Genomic DNA, 22,172 nt, shown 5'->3' with positions numbered 1-22,172 from the left:
TCAGTATATGGTGTATAGGACTGTTATAGGGTCAGTATATGGTGTATAGGACTGTTATAGGGTTAGTATATGGTGTATAGGGCTGTTATAGGGTCAGTATATGGTGTATAGGACTGTTATAGGGTCAGTATATGGTGTATAGGACTGTTATAGGGTCAGTATATGGTGTATAGGACTGTTATAGGGTCAGTATATGGTGTATAGGACTGTTATAGGGTCAGTATATGGTGTATAGGACTGTTATAGGGTCAGTATATGGTGTATAGGACTGTTATAGGGTCAGTATATGGTGTATAGGACTGTTATAGGGTCAGTATATGGTGTATAGGACTGTTATAGGGTCAGTATATGGTGTATAGGACTGTTATAGGGTCAGTATATGGTGTATAGGACTGTTATAGGGTCAGTATATGGTGTATAGGACTGTTATAGGGTCAGTGTATGGTGTATAGGACTGTTATAGGGTCAGTATATGGTGTATAGGACTGTTATAGGGTCAGTATATGGTGTATAGGACTGTTATAGGGTCAGTATATGGTGTATAGGACTGTTATAGGGTCAGTATATGGTGTATAGGACTGTTATAGGGTCAGTATATGGTGTATAGGACTGTTATAGGGTCAGTATATGGTGTATAGGACTGGTATAGGGTCAGTATATGGTGTATAGGATGTTATAGGGTCAGTATATGGTGTATAGACTGTTATAGGGTCAGTATATGGTGTATAGGACTGGTATAGGGTCAGTATATGGTGTATAGGACTGTTATAGGGTCAGTATATGATGTATAGGACTGGTATAGGGTTAGTATATGGTGTATAGGACTGTTATAGGGTCAGTATATGGTGTATATACAGATATAGGGTCAGTATATGGTGCATAGGACTGTTATAGGGTCAGTATATGGTGTATAGGACTGTTATAGGGTCAGTATATGGTGTATAGGGTCAGTATATGGTGTATAGGACTGTTATAGGGTCAGTATATGGTGTATAGGACTGTTATAGGGTCAGTACGTATATGGTGTATAGGACTGTTATAGGGTCAGTACGTATATGGTGTATAGGACTGTTATAGGGTCAGTATATGGTGTATAGGACTGTTATAGGGTCAGTATATGGTGTATAGGACTGTTATAGGGTCAGTATATGGTGTATAGGACTGTTATAGGGTCAGTATATGGTGTATAGGACTGTTATAGGGTCAGTATATGGTGTATAGGACTGTTATAGGATCAGTATATGGTGTATAGGACTGTTATAGGGTCAGTATATGGTGTATAGGACTGTTATAGGGTCAGTATATGGTGTATAGGACTGTTATAGGGTCAGTATATGGTGTATAGGACTGTTATAGGGTCAGTATATGGTGTATAGGACTGTTATAGGATCAGTATATGGTGTATAGGACTGTTATAGGGTCAGTATATGGTGTATAGGACTGTTATAGGGTTAGTATATGGTGTATAGGACTGTTATAGGGTCAGTATATGGTGTATAGGACTGTTATAGGATCAGTATATGGTGTATAGGACTGTTATAGGGTCAGTATATGGTGTATAGGATGTTATAGGGTCAGTATATGGTGTATAGGACTGTTATAGGGTCAGTATATGGTGTATAGGACTGTTATAGGGTCAGTATATGGTGTATAGGACTGTTATAGGGTCAGTATATGGTGTATAGGACTGTTATAGGATCAGTATATGGTGTATAGGACTGTTATAGGGTCAGTATATGGTGTATAGGACTGTTATAGGGTCAGTATATGGTGTATAGGATGTTATAGGGTCAGTATATGGTGTATAGGATGTTATAGGGTCAGTATATGGTGTATAGGACTGTTATAGGGTCAGTATATGGTGTATAGGACTGTTATAGGGTCAGTGTATGGTGTATAGGACTGGTATAGGGTCAGTATATGGTGTATAGGACTGTTATAGGGTCAGTATATGGTGTATAGGACTGTTATAGGGTCAGTGTATGGTGTATAGGACTGGTATAGGGTCAGTATATGGTGTATAGGACTGTTATAGGGTCAGTATATGGTGTATAGGACTGTTATAGGGTCAGTATATGGTGTATAGGACTGTTATAGGGTCAGTATATGGTGTTTTGAACTGTTATAGGGTCAGTATATGGTGTATAGGACTGTTATAGGGTCAGTATATGGTGTTTTGAACTGTTATAGGGTCAGTATATGGTGTATAGGACTGGTATATGGTGTTTTGAACTGTTATAGGGTCACTATACGGAGTATCTGGGTCTATATATGGTATATAGATTGGTCCCGTTTCTTATTGACCCTTGCATCTCTAGGAAGATTTCTGGTGATGTCACTGTGGATCTCCTTCCTGCTGGCCATGCCATGTATCTCAGCAGACAGGTCTCTGCAGGGAGCGTCTCTGGAGGAGGCAGAGTGCGGCCGGTGATGAATCGGTGTTTGGCTGTGTCTGAGCCTCCTAGCATAATGTCATCTACTCCGACCTCCTGCAGATGATCGGCTTCCAAGGAGTAAGCCATCACATAGAGGACTACAGAGCCAGCAGAGGAGTGTGCACACGTCTGTACCTCTCTCCCTCACGCTCTCCCCGTCTCTGCCTCACGCTCTCCCCGTCTCTGCCTCACGCTCTCCCCGTCTCTGCCTCACGCTCTCCCCGTCTCTGCCTCACGCTCTCCCCGTCTCTGCCTCACGCTCTCCCCGTCTCTGCCTCACTCTCTCCCCGTCTCTGCCTCACGCTCTCCCCGTCTCTGCCTCACGCTCTCCCCGTCTCTGCCTCACGCTCTCCCCGTCTCTGCCTCACGCTCTCCCCGTCTCTGCCTCACGCTCTCCCCGTCTCTGCCTCACGCTCTCCCCGTCTCTGCCTCACGCTCTCCCAGTCCCTCCCTCACGCTCTCCCCGTCTCTGCCTCACGCTCTCCCCGTCTCTTCCTCACGCTATTCCCATCTCTTCCTCAAGCTCTTCCCATCTCTTTCCCACCTCTTCCCTTTTCTCTGTCTCTCTCTAATGCTCTCCGTCTCTCTCTAATGCTCTCCCTCTCTCTCCCTAATGCTCTTCGCCTCTCTCTCTCATGCTCCCCACCTCTCTCTCTGTCTGCATCTCTTCCTCATGCTGTTCCTGTCTCTTCCTCATGCTTTTCCCGTCTCTTCCTCACGCACTTCCCATCTCTTTCTCACCTCTTCCCTTTTCTCTGTCTCTCTCTAATGCTCTCCGTCTCTCTCTAATGCTCTCCCTCTCTCTCCCTAATGCTCTTCACCTCTCTCTCTCATGCTCCCCACCTCTCTCTCTGTCTGCATCTCTTCCTCATGCTGTTCCTGTCTCTTCCTCATGCTTTTCCCGTCTCTTCCTCACGCACTTCCCATCTCTTTCTCACCTCTCCCCGTTTTTCCGCCTCTCTCTAATGCTCTGCGCCTCTCTCTCTAATGCTCTTCGCCTCTCTCTCTTGCTCCCCACCTCTTTTACTGTCTGCATCTCTTCCTCATGCTGTTCGCTTCTCTTCCTCATGCTTTTCCCGTCTCTTCCTCATGCTTTTCCCGTCTCTTCCTCACGCTCTTCCCATCTCTTTCTCACCTCTTCCCATCTCTTTCTCACCTCTTCCCGTTTCTCCGCCTCTCTCTCTAACGCGCTCTGTCTCTCTCTCTAACGCTCTCTGTCTCTCTCTAACGCTCTCTGTCTCTCTCTAACGCTCTCTGTCTCTCTCTAACGCTCTCTGTCTCTCTCTAACGCTCTCTGTCTCTCTCTAACGCTCTCTGTCTCTCTCTAACGCTCTCTGTCTCTCTCTAACGCTCTCCGTCTCTCTCTAACGCTCTTCACCTCTCTCTCTCACGCTCCCCACCTCTCTCACTGTCTGCATCTCTTCCTCATGCTGTTTGCTTCTCTCCCTTATGCTTTTCCCGTCTTTCTCACGCTCTTCCCATCTCTTTCTCACCTCTCCCCGTTTCTCCGCCTCTCTCTCTAACGCTCTGTCTCTCTCTAACGCTCTCAGTCTCTCTCTAACGCTCTGTCTCTCTCTAACGCTCTCAGTCTCTCTCTAACGCTCTGTCTCTCTCTAACGCTCTGTCTCTCTCTAACGCTCTGTCTCTCTCTAACGCTCTGTCTCTCTCTAACGCTCTGTCTCTCTCTAACGCTCTGTCTCTCTCTAACGCTCTGTCTCTCTCTAACGCTCTGTCTCTCTCTAACGCTCTGTCTCTCTCTAACGCTCTGTCTCTCTCTAACGCTCTGTCTCTCTCTAACGCTCTGTCTCTCTCTAACGCTCTGTCTCTCTCTAACGCTCTGTCTCTCTCTAACGCTCTGTCTCTTTCTTATGCTCTTCGCCTCTCTCTCACGCTCCCCACCTCTCTTCCTGTCTGCTTCTCTTCCTCATGCTTTTCCCGTCTCTTCCTCACACTCTTCCCATCTCTTTATCACCTCTTCCCGTTTCTCCGCCTCTCTCTCTAACGCTCTCTGTCTCTCTCTAACGCTCTCTGTCTCTCTCTAACGCTCTCTGTCTCTCTCTAACGCTCTCTGTCTCTCTCTAACGCTCTCTGTCTCTCTCTAACGCTCTCTGTCTCTCTCTAACGCTCTCTGTCTCTCTCTAACGCTCTCTGTCTCTCTCTAACGCTCTCTGTCTCTCTCTAACGCTCTCTGTCTCTCTCTAATGCTCTCCGTCGCTTTCTAACGCTCTGCGCCTCTCTCTCTAACGCTTTCCATCTCTCTCTAACGCTCTTCACCTCTCTCTCTCACGCTCCCCACCTCTCTCACTGTCTGCATCTCTTCCTCATGCTGTTTGCTTCTCTCCCTTATGCTCTTCCCATCTCTTTCTCACCTCTCCCCGTTTCTCCACCTCTCTCTCTAACACTCTCCATCTCTCTCTAACGCTCTCCCTCTCTCTAACGCTCTGCGCTTCTCTCTCTAATGCTCTTCACCTATCTCACGCTCCCCACCTCTCTCACTGTCTGCATCTCTTCCTCATGCTGTTTGCTTCTCTTCCTCATGCTTTTCCCATCTCTTTCTCACCTCTCCCCGTTTCTCTGCCTCTCTCTCGAACGCTCTGTCTCTCTCTAACGGTCTGCGCCTCACTCTCTAATGCTCTTCACCTCTCTCTCACGCTCCCCACCTCTTTTACTGTCTGCATCTCTTCCTCATGCTTTTTCCGTCTCTTCCTCATGCTTTTCCCGTCTCTTCCTTACGCTCTTCCCATCTCTTTCTCACTTCTTCCCGTTTCTCCGTCTCTCTCTAACGCTCTCCGTCTCTCTCTAACGCCCTCTCTCTCTAATGCTCTTCGCTTCTCTCACGCTCGCCACCTCTTTCACTGTCTGCATCTCTTCCTCATGCTTTTCCCATCTCTTCCTCACGCTCTTCCCATCTCTTTCTCACCTCTCCCCGTTTCTCCGCTTCTCTCTAACGCTCTCTGTCTCTCTCTAACGCTCTGTCTCTCTCTAACGCTCTGTCTCTCTCTAACGCTCTGTCTCTCTCTAACGCTCTGTCTCTCTAACGCTCTCAGTCTCTCTCTAACGCTCTCAGTCTCTCTCTAACGCTCTCAGTCTCTCTCTAACGCTCTCAGTCTCTCTCTAACGCTCTCAGTCTCTCTTTAACGCTCTCAGTCTCTCTCTAACGCTCTCTGTCTCTCTCTAACGCTCTCTGTCTCTCTCTAACGCTCTCTGTCTCTCTCTAACGCTCTGTCTCTCTCTCTAACGCTCTGTCTCTCTCTCTAACGCTCTCTGTCTCTCTCTAACGCTCTGTCTCTCTCTCTAACGCTCTGTCTCTCTCTCTAACGCTCTGTCTCTCTCTAACGCTCTGTCTCTCTCTAACGCTCTGTCTCTCTCTAACGCTCTGTCTCTCTCTAACGCTCTCCCTCTCTCTCTAACGCTCTGCGCCTCTCTCTCTTATGCTCTTCGCCTCTCTCTCACGCTCCCCACCTCTCTTCCTGTCTGCTTCTCTTCCTCATGCTTTTCCCGTCTCTTCCTCACGCTCTTCCCATCTCTTTCTCACCTCTCCCCGTTTCTCTGCCTCTCTCTCTAACGCTCTGTCTCTCTCTAACGGTCTGCGCCTCACTCTCTAATGCTCTTCACCTCTCTCTCTCACGCTCCCCACCTCTTTTACTGTCTGCATCTCTTCCTCATGCTGTTCGCTTCTCTTCCTCATGCTTTTCCTGTCTCTTCCTCATGCTTTTCCCGTCTCTTCCTTACGCTCTTCCCATCTCTTTCTCACTTCTTCCCGTTTCTCCGTCTCTCTCTAACGCTCTGCGCCTCTCTCTAACGCTCTCTCTCTCTAACGCTCTGCGCCTCTCTCTCTAATGCTCTTCGCTTCTCTCACGCTCGCCACCTCTTTCACTGTCTGCATCTCTTCCTCATGCTGTTTGCTTCTCTTCCTCATGCTTTTCCCGTCTCTTCCTCACGCTCTTCCCATCTCTTTCTCACTTCTCCCCGTTTCTCCGCCTCTCTCTCTAACGCTCTCAGTCTCTCTCTAACGCTCTCAGTCTCTCTCTAACGCTCTCAGTCTCTCTCTAACGCTCTCAGTCTCTCTCTAACGCTCTCAGTCTCTCTCTAACGCTCTCAGTCTCTCTCTAACGCTCTGTCTCTCTCTCTAACGCTCTGTCTCTCTCTCTAACGCTCTGTCTCTCTAACGCTCTCAGTCTCTAACGCTCTGTCTCTCTCTAACGCTCTGTCTCTCTCTAACGCTCTGTCTCTCTAACGCTCTCTCTCTCTCTCTAACGCTCTCTCTCTAACGCTCTGTCTCTCTCTCTAACGCTCTGTCTCTCTCTAACGCTCTGTCTCTCTCTAACGCTCTGTCTCTCTCTAACGCTCTGTCTCTCTCTAACGCTCTGTCTCTCTCTAACGCTCTGTCTCTCTCTAACGCTCTGTCTCTCTCTCTAACGCTCTGTCTCTCTAACGCTCTGTCTCTCTCTCTAACGCTCTGTCTCTCTCTCTAACGCTCTGTCTCTCTCTAACGCTCTGTCTCTCTCTAACGCTCTGTCTCTCTCTAACGCTCTCCCTCTCTCTCTAACGCTCTGCGCCTCTCTCTAACGCTCTGCGCCTCTCTCTCTTACGCTCTTCGCCTCTCTCTCTTACGCTCTTCGCCTCTCTCTCACGCTCCCCACCTCTCTTCCTGTCTGCTTCTCTTCCTCATGCTTTTCCCGTCTCTTCCTCACGCTCTTCCCATCTCTTTCTCACCTCTCCCCGTTTCTCCGTCATCCTACTGTTAATCTAGCAGATATATAATCCTGCTGCTTACTGCTTTATGGAAAGTATGGTAGGAAGTATATGAGGAGTGATGTGATGGGGTGTGAGTGCAGCATCAGACCACACATGATGGACACATAGCTCTACTTTGGAAAGATTTTTATACAAGACGGTTTTTAATGAAATACATTTGTAAAGTTGGTTCATGCTTCCTCTTGGATGTGTTGCGTGGATGGATAATGATTATGGAGAAGGATGAAGGATCTAACTGTCTTCGGCATCTCAGCCACTTTGTCACTCCCCTGTTGTTACTGCCCTCATCCTTCTCTCTCTATTGTTACTATTGCCGGGTTTGGGGCCGCCCCAACGCTACGCTGGGTCCCCCGGACACCGTTGAGGTGTCACCTAATGTTGCTGCTCTCCGGAAGGGATGGTAAGGCGTGGTGCACTCAAATGGGAAATAAGTATAAATTAGCAAAATTCTGTTTTCAAGTTTGGCCTACAAGGTTTGGGTTATCTAAGAATTCTGTTATGGATTCCACTACCACGGACTATAAGTCATGGTCTATGGTAGCGGAAACCATAATGGAATTCTTAGATAACCCAAACCCAAACCTGGTACGCTAAAATTGAAAAAAGAAGTTCGCTCATCACTAGAAATAAGTCGAGAGGGTCAGGGTCTGCAGTAAACCAGTCTGTTTCTTTACTGGAAGAATTCAGGTGCAAAACAATACAGGCGAGGCATAGGGCTGGCTTCTCCAGTCTCCTCCCTAGGATGAGGTATAGGGCTGGCTTCCTCATTCTCCTCCCTGGAAGAAGAAGGGTTTGATGGTCAGGAAAGGCCTGCGCTAGCTGTCCCTCTCTCTCTCAGAAGGCTGGTACCCTGGTCAAAGGCTGGAGGCCCACGGTGTGTAGCTCAGCAGTCCGGGTGGATCCTTGATCACAGGGTTGGTGTGCCATGGTCTATGGCTCAGTGTCCCCATCTCGGTATCTTCTTGTGGTCACTCAATAGACTGGCAGAGTCTCCCCCTCCAAGAACTGGTCCCTAACTGCAGAACACTAGAGGCTCTGACTGGTCACCTTTTGTACAGTCTCTAGCTGAAGTAGACCCTTCTAGTGGGAGGAGTGGAGTGGAGAAACTCAGCACAAACTGATACAAGGTTATAACTCCTGTCTGTCTTAGACTTACATTAGAGCTTCAGTGATACTCAATGGCAAGGACACAGCAGTTTTTTCAGACAAAAACAAGTTTCCAGACATAACATCAGAGCTAAAACCAGACATTCAAAAGGTCAGTCTGTCTGGGTTTGGTGGCAAACAACATCTGGCTATTTCCCTCCAAAACATGGTCTTCTTCAAACCCTATGGCAGCTGTGGAAAATTATCAGCTTCTCACTCAAAGTCCCAAAAGTCTCTCAGTATTTATTAACCCTTTCCACAGAGCCTCACAAATACAGTGATGAACAGGATATACACTCACCTAAAGAATTATTAGGAACACCTGTTCTATTTCTCATTAATGCAATTATCGAGTCAACCAATCACATGGCAGTTGCTTCGATGCATTTAGGGGGGTGCTCCTGGTCAAGACAATCTCCTGAACTCCAAACTGAATGTCAGAATGGGAAAGAAAGGGGATTTAAGCTATTTTGAGCGTGGCATGGTTGTTGGTGCCAGACAGGCCGGTCTGAGTATTTCACAATCTGCTCAGGTACTAGGATTTTCACGCACAACCATTTCTAGGGTTTACAAAGAATGGTGTGAAAAGGGAAAAACATCCAGTATGCGGCCGTCCTGTGGGCGAAAATGCCTTGTGGATGCTAGAGGTCAGAGGAGAATGGGCCGACTGATTCAAGCTGATAGAAGAGCAACGTTGGCTGAAATAACCACTCGTTACAACCGAGGTCTGCAGCAAAGCATTTGTGAAGCCACAACACGCACAACCTTGAGACGGATGGGCTACAACAGCAGAAGACCCCACCGGGTACCACTCATCTCCACTACAAATAGGGAAAAGAGGCTACAATTTGCACAAGCTCACCAAAACTGGACTGTTGAAGACTGGAAAAATGTTGCCTGGTCTGATGAGTCTCGATTTCTGTTGAGACATTCAAATGGTAGAGTCCGAATTTGGCGTAAACAGAATGAGAACATGTATCCATCATGCCTTGTTACCACTGTGCAGGCTGGTGGTGTAATGGTGTGGGGGATGTTTTCTGGGCACACTTTAGGCCCCTTAGTGCCAATTGGGCATCGTTTAAATGCCACGGGCTACCTGAGCATTGTTTCTGACCATGTCCATCCCTTCATGACCACCATGTATCCATCCTCTGATGGCTACTTCCGGCAGGATAATGCACCATGTCACAAAGCTCGAATAATTTCACATTGGTTTCTTGAACATGACAATGAGTTCACTGTACTAAAATGGCCCCACAGTCACCAGATCTCAACCCAATAGAGCATCTTTGGGATGTGGTGGAACAGGAGCTTCGTGCCCTGGATGTGCATCCCTCAAATCTCCCTCAACTGCAAGATGCTATCCTATCAATATGGGCCAAAATTTCTAAAGAATGCTATCAGCACCTTGTGGAATCAATGCCACGTAGAATTAAGGTAGTTCTGAAGGCAAAAGGGGGTCCAACACCGTATTAGTATGGGGGTACTAATAATTCTTTAGGTGAGTGTATATCACAACATATAAAATGCAGTTAAACAGTATTAAACCCTTTTAAGTAAAATAAAATAAGAAGTTTATAACTTTGCATAGAGGAAACAGGGGCAAATGTCCACAAATTTCCAAACTTCAAAGTATCCATGCTCCAGGGAACTACACTACCCTCATCCCCCTCTCTCTATTGTTACTGTCCTCATCCTTCTCTCTCTATTATTACTCCCCTCATCCTCCTCTTTCCCATGTTAATACGCTCATGGTCCTTTCTCTGGTGTTCCCTTATCTTTCTTTCTCTGTTGTTACTCCTCTAATGTTTCACTCTCTATTTTTACTCCCCTCATCCTCCTCTCTTGGTTATTACCCCCATCATCCTCCTATCTCGGTTGTTGCTCCCCTCATCCTCCTCTCTGCCGTGTTATACCCCTCACCCTCCCCTCTCTGTTATTACTCTCCTCATCTCTCTCCTGTGTTAGTCCCCTCATTTTCCTCTCTCTGTTGTTACTCCCCTTCTCCTCTTCTCTCCTGTGTTACTCCCCTCATCCTCCCCCTGTTGTTACTCCACTCATCCTCCTCTCTCTGTCGTAACTCTCGTCATCCTCCTCTCCCTGTTGTTACTCCTCTCATCCTCGTCTTTTTTTTTTCTTCCCACATCCTCCTCTCTCTGTTGTTAGTTTCCTCTTCCACCTCTCTCTCCTTACTCTCCACATCCTCCTCTCGCATTACTCTCATCACCCTCTTCTCTCATTACTGTCCTCATCCTCCTCTCTCTCGTTACTCTCCTAATCCTCTCTCTCATTACTCTCCCCATACTCCTCTCTCCCTTTAAGCCTCATGCACACATCCGTGGAACACGGACCGTGTGATACCGGACTGGATTTCTTCTGAGTGCAGGAGCGCACGGCGTCATTGTATTACTGTACTCTGGCGGCAGCAGGAAGCGCACGGCGTCATAGCAACCAATGACACTGTGCTCTCCTGCACTCAGAAGAAATCCAGTCCGGTATCACGCGGTCCGTGTTCCACGGACGTGTGCATGAGGCTTTTCTCTCCTCATCCTCCTCTCTTGTTACTCTCCTCATACTCTTCTTTCGTTTCTCTCTGCATCATACTCTATCGTTACTCTCCTCCTCTCTCTCGTTACTCTCCTCATACTCTTCTTTCGTTTCTCTCTGCATCATACTCTATCGTTACTCTCCTCCTCTCTCTCGTTACTCTCCTCATACTCTTCTTTCGTTTCTCTCTGCATCATACTCTATCGTTACTCTCCTCCTCTCTCTCGTTACTCTCCTCCTCTCTCTCGTTACTCTCCTCCTCTCTCTCGTTACTCTCCTCATCCTCCTCTCTCGTTACTCTCCTCTTCTTCCTCTCTCACTACTCTCCTCATCCTCCTGTCTCTCATCACTCTCCTCCTCTCTCTTGTTACTCTCTTCTTCCTCCCCTCTCATTACGCTCCTTGTCTTCTTCTTTCATTATTCTCCGCATCCTCCTCTCACATTACTCTCCTTATCCTCCTCTCTCATTACTGTCCTCATCCTTCTCTCTCTTGTTACTCTCCTAATTCTCCACTCTCTCATTACTCTCCTCATCCCCCTCTCTTGTTACTCTCCTCATCCTCCTCTCTTGTTGCTCTCATCATCCTCCCCTCTTTTTACTCCCCTCATCTTCCTCTCTTGTTACTCTCCTCATCCTCCTCTCTTGTTACTCTCCTCATCCTCCTCTCTCGTTACTTTCATCATCCTCCCCTCTTTTTACTCTCCTCATCTTCCTCTTTCGTTAATCTCCTCGTCTTCTTCTTTGGTTACTCTCCGCATCCTCCTCTCTCGTTACTCTCCTCCTCTCTTTCGTTATTCTCCTCCTCTCTCTCTCTTGTTACTAACCTCATTCTCCTCTCTCGTTACTCTCTTCATCCTCCTCGGTTTCGCTACTCTCTTTATCCTCCTCTCTCTCTCGTTACTCTCCTCTTCTTCCTGTCCCATTACTCTCCTCATCCTTCTCTCTCGTTACTCTCCTCATCCTCCTCTCTCTCGTTATTCTCCTCTACTTCTCTCTTTCGTTACTCTCCTCTTCCTCCTCTCTCGTTTCTCTTTTCATCATCCTCTCTCGTTACTCTCCTCTTTTTCCTCTCTTATTACTCTCCTTATCCTCCTCTCTCTCGTTACTCTCTTCTTCCTCCTCTCTCTCGTTAATCTCCTCCTCCTCCCTCTTATTACTCTCCTCATCCTCCTCAATTTCGTTACTCTATTCATCCTCCACTCTCGTTACTCTCCTCTTACTCCTCTCTCGTTACTCTCCAGATCCTCCTCTCATCTTTCTCTTTCTTGTTACTCTCCTCATCCTCCTCCCTCTCGTTACTCTCCTCATCCTCCTCTCTCGTTACTCTCCTCTTCTTCCTCTCTCATTACTCTCCTCTTCTTCCTCTCTCATTACTCTCCTTATCCTCCTCTCTCTCATTACTCTCCTTATCCTCCTCTCTCTCATTACTCTCCTTATCCTCCTCTCTCTCATTACTCTCCTTATCCTCCTCTCTCTCATTACTCTCCTTATCCTCCTCTCTCTCATTACTCTCCTTATCCTCCTCTCTCTCATTACTCTCCTCATCTTCCTCTCTTGTTACTCTCCTCATCCTCGTCTCTCTCGTTACTCTCCTCCTCCTCTCTCATTACTCTCCTCATCCTCCTCAATTCTGTTACTCTCCTTTTCCTTTTCTCTCGTTACTCTCCACTTGCTCCTCTCTTGTTAGTCTTCTCTTACTCCTCTCTAATTACTCTCCTCATCCTCCTTTCATCCTCCTCTCACTCGTTACTCTCCTCTACTCCTTTCTTTCGTTACTCTCCTCTACTTCCTCTCTCATTTCTCTTCTTATCCTCCTCTCTCGTTACTCTCCTCTTCTTCCTCTCTCATTACTCTCCTTATTCTCCTCTCTCTCATCACTCTCCTCCTCTCTCTTGTTACTCTCCTCTTCCTCATCTCTCTCGTTAATCTCCTCCTCCTCTCTTTTATTACTCTCCTCATCTGTCACAGATGTAGTAGGGGAGAACACCAAAAGACAACAAGACGGAAGGGAAAAGACACTAGGCCTCACCGCTAGGGAAGGAAAAGGGTCACCACCTATGAAACCCTGCTCCTGGCCCTAACTCCTATCCGTATGGGCACCTCTCGATGGTAGAGATGCCCATACACAGGAACCTAGAAAACCCTGGTGGCCCTCAGATGCCCTAGACTTAATGACAGGGCAGAGACAACCCGCTCCTTCCCTGGTGAAGGAACCAGCGTCTCACTGAGGCCTAGTAAACAACAAAGGGTGGGGAGGAATACAAAACACAACAAGCGGGACACTTAACTTCTAAGGATGATGGATGATGGATGATCAGGACTTCAACTAGAACCACACTCCAGCTCTTCCAACACCAAATTAAGCTATCCAGTACAAGGAGTGATGGGTGAAGTCAGACTAAATAGGGGAAGGTGAAGGTCACATGATCCACACATGAACAGGAGGTGTGGACATACAAGCAACACACAGACAAAGTGAAACCGAAAGAGGCTGTCAGATCACTAATGAGCAGATAATCTTTCAGACCTTCTCAAACCTGTCACCGGTGTGACAGTACTCCCCCTTCTACGGGTGACTTCCGGGCACCCAGGACCGACCTTATCAGGATGAGCTCTGTGGAATGCTCTCACCAGACGGCTAGCATTAACATCGGTCGCTGGAACCCACATCCTCTCCTCTGGTCCGTACCCTCTCCAATGAACGAGATACTGGAGGGATCTCCGGAGAACTTGGGAGTCCACAATCCTGCTGATCTAAAATTCCAAATTGCCGTCCACCAAGGCAAGGAGGACGACTCAACAGGTTCAACACATTTCTTTAACAACGATTTATGAAATACGTTATGGATTTTTAATGCCTGAGGAAGTTCAAGACGGAAGGCTACAGGGTTAACAATGGCAGTGATCTTATATGGACCAATAAATCTTGGTCCCAACTTCCAAGAAGGTACCTTAAGTTTAATGTTTCTTGTAGACAGCCACACAGAATCACCCACTCTCAGGTCCGGACCACTCATACGTCTCCTGTCAGCCGCACGCTTATACCTGTTGCCCATCTTTTCCAGGTTATTTTGGATTTTCCGCCAAATAGAAGACAAAGAAGAGGAAAATCGTTCCTCCTCAGGAATGCCGGAACTATGAGCACCAGAAAATGTACCAAACTGTGGATGGAACCCATATGCCCCAAAAAACGGCGACTTATCAGTGGATTCCTTTCTACGGTTATTTATAGCAAACTCAGCTAACGACAAAAATGAAGACCACTGTTCCTGATTCTCTGAAACAAAACATCTCAATTAAGTCTCCAGATTCTGATTAGTGCGCTCCGTCTGTCCATTCGACTGAGGATGAAAAGCCGAAGAGAAGGACAATTGTACACCCAGACGAGTACAGAACGCTTTCCAGAATCTGGAAACAAACTGAGTCTCTCTATCGGACACCACATCAGAGGGAATGCCATGTAGTTTCACGATGTTGTCGACAAACACCTGCGCAAGAGTTTTAGCATTGGGTAGACTAGGTAATGTAATAAAGTGTGCCATTTTACTAAAACGATCGACAACCACCAGAATCACAGTCTTTCCTGAAGAATTCGGTAAATCCGTGATAAAATCCATGGACAAATGGGTCCAAGGTCTGGACGGGATGGACAATGGAAGCAGAGATCCGGAAGGCCGAGTGTGTGTCACCTTAGCATGTGCACAGGTACCACAGGCTGACACATAGTCCTCAACCCACTTACGCAACCCCAGCCACCAGAATCTGTGAGAGATGAGATCGACAGTCGATCTGCTCCCAGGGTGCCCAGCAAGCACCGTACAGTGATGTTCCTCGAACACCTTGTGACGTAATTCGGGGGGAACAAACAATTTCCCCTGAGGACAAGAGTCCGGAGCATCCTCCTGTGCCTCCAACACCCTGGCCTCGAGATAAGGATAAAGAGCGGAAATAACTACCCCTTCAGATAAAATGGGACTAGAGTCATTAGACTCACCCCCCCAGGAAAGCTACGTGACAAAGCATCCGCCTTGACGTTCTTAACCCCAGGGCGGTAAGTGACAATGAAGTTAAATCTGGTGAAAAACAATGACCATCTGGCCTGCCTTGGGTTCAGTCGCTTAGCCGACTCCAAGAAGGCCAGATTCTTGTGATCTGTAATTACCGTAATAGGATGAATTTCTCCTTCCAACCAATGCCGCCATTCCTCGAACACCAACTTAATGGCCAGCAATTCCCTATTCCCCACATCATAATTCCTTTCAGCAGTCGAAAGTTTTTTTGAGAAAAATGCACATGCGCACCACTTACTGGGTGAAGGACCCTGCGACAATATTGCTCCTACTCCAACCTCTGACGCGTCAACCTCAACAATAAATGGCTGAGAAACGTCCGGTTGCACCAGAATAGGGTCGAAGCAAAACATTCTTTCACAGCAGAAAAGGCCTGTAATGCCGCATCAGACCAGATAGAAATATCAGCACCCTTCCTAGTCATGTCTGTTAAAGGTTTAACCACAGATGAATAGTTCAAGATAAATTTACGGTAGTAGTTGGTAAACCCCAAAAACCGCATAAGCGCTTTCAGATTTTCGGGTCGATCCCAGTCCAACACGGCACGGACCTTCTCTGGATCCATACGAAAACCTGAGGATGAGAGCAGGTAACCCAGAAATTGCACTTCCTGTACAGCAAATGCACACTTTTCCATCTTAGCATACAACTTATTCTCTCTTAGGATCTGTAACACCTGTCTCACATGATCCTGATGAGTCTCCATATTAGGCGAATAAATTAGTATGTCATCAAGGTATACAACGACAAACCTCCCCACCAGATGATGAAAGATGTCATTGACAAAGTGTTGAAAAACCGCAGGAGCATTGATTAACCCAAAGGGCATGACCAGGTTTTCAAAATGACCCTCAGGGGTATTAAATGCGGTCTTCCACTCATCCCCCTCCTTGATCCTTACCAGATTATATGCCCCCCTCAGATCCAATTTAGAGAACACCTTGGCACCAACAATCTGACTAAACAAATCCAGAATCAAAGGAAGGGGGTAAGGATCACGGACGGTAATACGATTGAGCTCACGGAAGTCCAGACATAGCCACTGGGGACTTGGATGGTCTAATATGTCCCTTTGCCAAACTCTCGGTGATATACTCTCGCATTGCCTTTCTTTCGGGTTCCGAAAGATTATACAACCGAGATTTGGGCAATTTAGCTCCGGGAATAAGATTGACGGGACAGTCATACTTCCGGTGCGGAGGCAACTCCTGGTTACCACTCTCAGAAAACACATCAGAAAATTCTGAAATGAACGAGGGTACAGTTTTAGTGGTGACGATGAGAACGATGCATTAAGACAGTTGTCCATGCAAAAATCACTCCACTCGAGAATCTGTCTCGCTTGCCAATCGATGTTAGGGTTATGTTTGCTTAACCATGGTAAGCCCAACACCAACGGAGCAGGCAGACCCTCCAACACATAACAGGAGATAGATTCCTGATGCAAATCATCCACTCTTAAATGAATGTCATTCACTACCTGCGACAGGAATTTTTGGGCGAGAGGTGCTGAGTCAATTGCAAAGACAGAAATACTATTCTCTAATGCATTAGTAGTCAACCCGTGAATGCGTACAAACTGTCCATCAATCAAGTTAACTCCTGCCCCACTGTTGATAATAGGTTCGATTTTCACAGTTTTGGACTCTAGCGCCACCTCGGCTGACAGGAGTAAACGGGTACTACCAGTAAAAGACAAAAGTAGGTTTTCTTGCTGCCCACCCACACTACCAATAGTAATTTGGGGATTAAACTTTTTTTTACTTTGGTTTTCACCTTGATGCTGCAAAATGTCCCTTCTTGCCACAACAAAAGAAGACTCCTTTCACATGACCCAAGCTTTTGCCAGTAGTTCCAGGAGTAGCTCCTCCTAACTGCATAGGCTCATCACAAGGCACAACCACCCGAGTCTCTCCACCATAAGTGTCAAAGGAAGCAGTTTTGGACAGTACGTTCTGAAGGTGAGGACCCCTAGATCTCTCCCTCAGGCGTCTATCAAGACGTACAGCAAGGGACATAACTGCTTCCAATGACTCAGGATTTTCATGAAAAGCCAATCCGTCCTGCAGTCTCTCAGAGAGACCCTGGCAGAATTGGCTACGGAGAGCAGAATCGTTCCACTCTGTATCCGTAGCCCATCTCCTAAATTCAGAGCAAAAGGTCTCCGCAGAACGTTCTCCCTGCCGCAAACCCTGTAACTTGGTCTCGGCCTGAGAGATCCGATCCGGGTCATCATAGATAAGACCCAAGGCTCTAAAGAATTCATCTACCAACCGGAGGGACGGTGATCCGGTCGGCAGAGAAAAAGCCCAAGATTGGGCGTCCTCTTTAAGTAATGAAATAATCATACCCACACGTTGACACTCATCACCAGAAGAGTATGGACGAAGCCTAAAGTATAATTTACATGACTCCCTGAACTGGATGAAATTGTCACTACCCCCGGAAAACCTGTCCGGGAGAGCCACCTTCGGTTCAGGGCAGGCCTGGAACCCACCACCGGAACCAGCAGCCTGTAGGCTCTGAATCTGCAAAACCATCGCACGGAGGTCTGCTACCTCCAAAGTCAAATTCTGCAGCTGTTCGACCAGTGCAGTCATAGCATCCATAGCTGCACAGATCAGAACAAAAAATGGCGGTATGGGCTCTGGATAATGTCACGGATGTAGTAGGGGAGAACACCAAAAGACAACAAGACGGAAGGGAAAAGACACTAGGCCTCACCGCTAGGGAAGGAAAAGGGTCACCACCTATAAAACCCTGCTCCTGGCCCTAACTCCTATCCGTATGGGCACCTCTCGATGGTAGAGATGCCCATACACAGGAACCTAGAAAACCCTGGTGGCCCTCAGATGCCCTAGACTTAATGACAGGGCAGAGACAACCCGCTCCTTCCCTGGTGAAGGAACCAGCGTCTCACTGAGGCCTAGTAAACAACCGGGGGGGGGGGGGGGGATACAAAACACAACAAGCGGAACACTTAACTTCAGAGGATGAAGGATGATCAGGACTTCAACTAGAACCACACTCCAGCTCTTCCAACACCAAATGAAGCTATCCAGGGCAAGGAGTGATGGGTGAAGTCAAACTAAATAGGGGAGGTAAAGGTCACATGATCCACACCTGAACAGGAGGTGTGGACATACAAGCAACACACAGACAAAGTGAAACCAAATGAGCAGATAATCTTTCAGACCTTCTCAAACCTGTCACCAGTGTGACATCATCCTCCTCAATTTCATTACTCTCCTCATCCTCCTCTCTCGTTACTCTCCTCTTACTCCTCTCTTGTTACTCTCCACATCCTCCTCTCATCTTTCTCTCTCTCATTACTCTCCTCATCCTCCTCCCTCTCGTTACTCTCCTCATCCTCCTCTCTCGTTACTTTCCTCTTCTTTCTCTCTCATTACTCTCCTCTTCTTCCTCTCTCGTTACTCTCCTCATCCTCCTATCTTGTTACGCTCCTCATCCTCCTCTCTCGTTACGCTCCTCATCCTCCTCTCTCGTAACGCTCCTCATCCTCCTCTCTCGTTACTTTCCTCATCCTCCTCTCTCGTTGCTTTCCTCATCCACCTCTCTGATTACTCTCCTTATCCTCCTCTCTCTTTTGTTTTCCTGCTCATCCTCCTCTCTCTTTTGTTTTCCTGCTCATTCTCCTCTCTCCGGTGTTACTCTCTTCCTCCTCCTCCTCTCTCTCATAACTCTCCTTATCCTCCTCCTCCTATTTTGTTTTTCTCCTCATCCTCCTCTCTTGTTACTCTCCTCATCCTCCTCTCTCGTTACGCTCCACATCCTCCTCTCTCGTTACGCTCCACATTCTCCTCTCTCGTTACTCTCCTCATCCTCCTCTCTCGTTACTCTCCTCATCCTCCTCTCTCATTACTCTCCTCATCCTCTGCTCTCGTTACTCTCCTCATCCTCCTCTCTCGTTACTCTCCTCATCCTCCTCTCTCGTTACTCTCCTCATCCTCCTCTCTCGTTACTCTCCTCATCCTCCTCTCTCATTACTCTCCTCATCCTCTGCTCTCGTTACTCTCCTCATCCTCCTCTCTCGTTACTCTCCTCATCCTCCTCTCTCGTTACTCTCCTCATCCTCCTCTCTAGTTACGCTCCTGATCCTACTCTCTCTTTACTCTCGTCATCCTCCTCTCTTCTTTGTTATCCTCCTCATCCTCCTCTCTTGTTACTCTCCTCATCCTCCTCTCTAGTTACGCTCCTCATCCTCCTCTCTCGTTACTCTCCTCATCCTCCTCTCTCATTACTCTCCTCATCCTCCTCTCTTGTTACTCTCCTCATCCTCCTCTCTCGTTACTCTCCTCATCCTCCTCTCTCGTTACTCTCCTCATCCTCCTCTCTAGTTACGCTCCTGATCCTACTCTCTCTTTACTCTCGTCATCCTCCTCTCTTCTTTGTTATCCTCCTCATCCTCCTCTCTTGTTACTCTCCTCATCCTCCTCTCTAGTTACGCTCCTCATCCTCCTCTCTCGTTACTCTCCTCATCCTCCTCTCTCATTACTCTCCTCATCCTCCTCTCTCGTTACTCTCCTCATCCTCCTCTCTAGTTACGCTCCTGATCCTACTCTCTCTTTACTCTCGTCATCCTCCTCTCTTCTTTGTTATCCTCCTCATCCTCCTCTCTTGTTACTCTCCTCATCCTCCTCTCTAGTTACGCTCCTCATCCTCCTCTCTCGTTACTCTCCTCATCCTCCTCTCTCATTACTCTCCTCATCCTCCTCTCTTGTTACTCTCCTCATCCTCCTCTCTCGTTACTCTCCTCATCCTCCTCTCTCGTTACTCTCCTCATCCTCCTCTCTAGTTACGCTCCTGATCCTACTCTCTCTTTACTCTCGTCATCCTCCTCTCTTCTTTGTTATCCTCCTCATCCTCCTCTCTTGTTACTCTCCTCATCCTCCTCTCTAGTTACGCTCCTCATCCTCCTCTCTCGTTACTCTCCTCATCCTCCTCTCTCATTACTCTCCTCATCCTCCTCTCTCATTACTCTCCTCATCCTCCTCTCTAGTTACGCTCCTCATCCTCCTCTCTTTACGCTCCTCATCCTCCTCTCTTCTTTGTTATCCTGCTCATCCTCCTCTCTCCGGTGTTACTCCCCTCATCCTCCTTTCTCCTGGGTTCCTCCTCCTTTGGTTGTGCAGTGCTCTCCATCCATTCTGGAGTGTCTTCCCCGTTGCCTGGTTGCAGCCCCCTCTCCATTCATCGGTGGTGCTCCCCTGCTCCGTCATCTGCCCCCCTCCCCCTCACTCTGCGGCTCTTCCGTCTCTCTGTCAGTCATCCTTGGATGTTCCTGGATCTCATCCTGTGGTTCCCCTTCTCCTTTTCTCGCCCCCTCATTGCCTGCACCTCGCTCCCCTCCCCATCGGGATGCTGTAATGTGACGAATTAGGGGGAGAGACCACCCCAATATGAGGTGCCCCTGCAGCACGGTGATGACTGTATGTTCCTGCCTTGAGCTGGATTGACAGCGTCCTCGGCCCCTCTTGTCTCTGCACAGGGTTCCTCCCTGTCTCTCATCTTTTCTCTTGTCTTTCTCTCCTCCCTCCGTCCATCACTCTCCTACCACAGCCCCCCTCCCCGCGCTCTCTCTAGATTGGGGGGAGCAATGTTTGTATCTGTATGGTACGCAAAAAAAATGGGGAGACGTTTCATAACCAACGTCAGGAAAGCAAAGAAACAGAGACAGCCGGTGAGTGAGTGTCAACCGACAGAGACCACTGGTGAGTGAGTGTCGGCCAGCAGAGACCGCTGGTGAGTGAGTGTCAGCCGGCAGAGACCGCTGGTGAGTGAGTTTCAGCCAGCAGAGACCGCTGGTGGGTGAGTTTGAGCTGGCAGATGCAGCAGAGCTCATGGTGATGTGAGTCGGCAGATGCAGCAGAGCTCATGGTGAGGTGCGAGTTGGCAGATGCAGCAGAGCTCATGGATATGTGAGCCAGCAGATGCAGCAGAGCTCATGGTGATGTGAGTCGGCTGATGCAGCAGAGATCATGGTGATGTGCGAGTCGGCTGATGCAGCAGAGCTCATGGTGATGTGAGTCGGCTGATGCAGCAGAGATCATGGTGATGTGCGAGTCGGCTGATGCAGCAGAGCTCATGGTGATGCGAGTCGGCAGATGCAGCAGAGATCATGGTGATGTGAGCCAGCAGATGCAGCAGAGCTCATGGTGATGTGAGTCGGCTGATGCAGCAGAGCTCATGGTGATGTGTGAGTCGGCTGATGCAGCAGGGCTCATGGTGATGTGTGAGTCGGCTGATGCAGCAGGGCTCATGGTGATGTGTGAGTAGCATGTTTGCCTCTGCTGCAGCTGTAGGTGTGTGATCAGTACTATGTCTGTATGTTGTTTGTGACGTCTCCTAAACAAAATTGGATGATTCCGTGACGCACTAAGATTCTCTAATAATGGCCGCCATGTAAAACACTGTATGGAGGTATACTCGCGTCTCACCAGCAGTGGGCTGTGTCATGACATGTTGTGATCCAGTCTACTGTGTAATATATGCACTGACTGTGGGCAGTGATATATCTGGTGAGATGTCATGATGCTCTTCGTTTTGTAGTCTGTACTCTGCTGGACCGTATTCGTTACATATATATAGTGTTATATACAATTGTCACCTGCAGCCATGTCTTATGTGTAGTGGCCCTGTATCATGATATATTGGCTATAACCTGTAACCGTGTCTTATATGTAGTGGCACTGTATCATGATATATTGTGATAGTGCAGTGATGTCACCTGTAGCCATGTCTTATGTATAGTGGCACTGTATCATGATATATTGTGATAGTGCAGCGCTGTCACCTGTAGCCATGTCTTATGTGTAGTGGCACTGTATCATGATATATTGTGATAGTGCAGTTCTGTCACCTGTAGCCATGTATTATGTGTAGTGGCACTGTATCGTTATATATTGGCTATAACCTGTAACCATGTCTTATGTGTAGTGGCACTCTATCATGATATATTGTGATAGTATAGTGCTGTCACCTGTAGACTTGTCTTATGTGTAGTGGCCCTGTATCATGATATATTGTGATAGTACAGCGCTGTCACCTGTAGCCATGTCTTATGTTTATGGCACTGTATCATGATATATTGTGATAGTGCAGTGCTCTCACCTGTAGCCATGTCTTATGTGTAGTGGCCCTGTATCATGATATATTGTGATAGTACAGCACTGTCACCTGTAGCCGTGTCTTATG

The 22,172-nt window shown here is 47.7% G+C and overlaps 1 protein-coding gene across 1 annotated transcript in view; it reads left to right on the top strand.

Annotated features, from left to right (window-relative positions):
* The window catches only part of DLG4 (discs large MAGUK scaffold protein 4), a 194,923-nt gene that overhangs the window by 75,826 nt on the left and 96,925 nt on the right, over positions 1–22,172 (top strand). The gene's annotated exons all lie outside the window — the stretch shown is intronic.

The sequence above is a fragment of the Bufo bufo genome, chromosome 1 (genome assembly GCF_905171765.1).
Source record: "Bufo bufo chromosome 1, aBufBuf1.1, whole genome shotgun sequence".
Lineage (NCBI taxonomy): Eukaryota > Metazoa > Chordata > Amphibia > Anura > Bufonidae > Bufo > Bufo bufo.
This window is presented reverse-complemented; position numbering and strand designations above follow the sequence as displayed.